Raw genomic sequence first — 2,174 nt, forward strand, 5'->3', positions numbered from 1 at the left:
GGTCATTGACCAGGTACTGCCGTGTAGTTCTGGGCTGATCCCTCACCTTCCTCATGATCATTGATGCCCCATGAGGTGAGATCTTGCATGGAGCTCCAGACCGAGGGAAATTGACCGTCATTTTCCATTTTCTAATCAACAGTTGTTACATTCTCACCAAGCTGCTTGCCTATTGTCCTGTAGCCCATCCTAGCCTTGTGCAGGTCTACAATGTTATCCCTGATGTCCTTACACAGGTCTCTGGTCTTGGCCATTGTGGAGAGGTTGGAGTCTGTTTGAGTGTGTGGACAGGTGTCTTTTATACAGGTAACAAGTTCAAACAGGTGCAGTTAATTACAGGTAATGAGTGGGGAACAGGAGGGCTTCTTAAAGAAAAAAATAACAGGTCTGGGAGAGCCGGAATTCTTACTGGTTGGTAGGTGATAAAATACTTATGTCATGCAATAAAATGCAAATTAAATTATTTAAAAATCATATGTGGTTTTCTGGATTTTTGTTTCAGATTCCGTCTCTCACAGTTGAAGAGTATCTATGATAAAAATTACAGACCTCTACATGCTTTGTAAGTAGGAAAACCTGCAAAATTGGCAGTGTATCAAATACGTGTTCTCCACACACACACACGCACGATATAAAAAGTCCACACACCCCTGTTAAAATGTCAGGTTTCTGTGATATAAAAAAATTATACAAAGATAAATCATTTCAGAACTTTTTCCACCTTTAATGTGACCTATAAACTGTAAAACTCAGTTGAACAACAAACTCAAATCTTTTAGGTGGAGGGAAGTAAAAATAAAAAACCTAAAATAATATGTTTGCATAAGTGTGCGCACCCTTAAATAATACTTTGTTGAAGCACCATTTGATTTTATTACAGCACTCAGTCTTTTTGGGTATGAGTCTATCAGCATGGAACATCTTGACTTGGCAATATTTCCCACTCTTCTTTGCAAAAACACTCCAAATCAGTAAGATTGCGAGGGCATCTCCTGTGCACAGCCTTCTTCAGATCACCCCACAGCTTTTCAGTGGGATTCAGGTCTGGGATCAGGCTAGGCCATTCCAAAACTTTAATCTTCTTCTGGTAAAGCCATTCCTTTGTTGATTTGGGTCGTTGTCATGCTGAAAGATGAAGTCCTTCATGTTCAGCTTTCTAGCAGAAGCCTGAAGGTTTTGTTTCAATAATGACTGGCATGTGGAACTGTTCATAATTCCCTCTACCTTTTCTAAGGCCCCTGTTCCAGCTAAATAAAAACAGCCCCAAAGCATGATGCTGCCACCATGCTTCACTGTGGGTATGGTGTTCTTCTGGTGATGTGCAGTGTTTTTGCGCCAAAGATATCTTTTGAAATCATGGCCAAAAATTTCAACCTTGGTTTCATCAGACCATAACACTTTTTCCCCCACATGCTTTCGGGAGACTTCAGATGTGTTTTTGCAAAATTTAGCCGGGCTCGGCTGTTTTTCTTGGTAAGAAAATGCTTCTGTCTTGCCACTTTACCCTACAGCCCCGATATATGAAGACTACGGGAGATTGTGGTCACATACCACACCGCCAGTACTTGCCAGATATTCCTGTAGCTTCTTTAATGTTGCTGTAGGCCTCTTGGCAGCCTCCGTGATCTGTTTTCTTCTAGTTTTTTTTATCAATTTTGGAGGGACGTCCAGTTCTTGGTAATGTCACTGTTGTGCCATATTTTCTCCACTTGATAACTGTGTTCCATGGTATATCTAATGCCTTGGAAATTCTTTTGTACCCTTCTCCTGACTGATACCTTTTAACAATGAGATCCCTCTGATGCTTTGGAAGCTCTCTGCAGACCATGGCTTTTGCTGTAGAAGGCGACTAAGAAAATGGCAGGAAAGACCTACTAAAGCAGCTGAACTTTATTTGGGGTAAATCGGAGGCAATTGATGGCAGGTGTGTACTGACTCCTATTTAACATGAGTTTGAATGTGCTTAATTCTGAACACAGCTAGATCCCCAGTTTAATAGGGTGTGTACACTTATGCAACCACATTATTTTATTATTTTTCTCCCCTTCCCCCTAAAAGATTTCAGTTTGTTTTTCAACCGAGTTGTACAGTTTATAGATCACATTAAAAAGTGGAAAAAATTCTGAAATTATTTCTCTTTGTCTCATTTTTTTACATCACAGAAACCTGACACA

Source organism: Aquarana catesbeiana, linkage group LG04 (genome assembly GCF_042186555.1).
Source record: "Aquarana catesbeiana isolate 2022-GZ linkage group LG04, ASM4218655v1, whole genome shotgun sequence".
NCBI classification, from domain to species: Eukaryota; Metazoa; Chordata; class Amphibia; order Anura; family Ranidae; genus Aquarana; species Aquarana catesbeiana.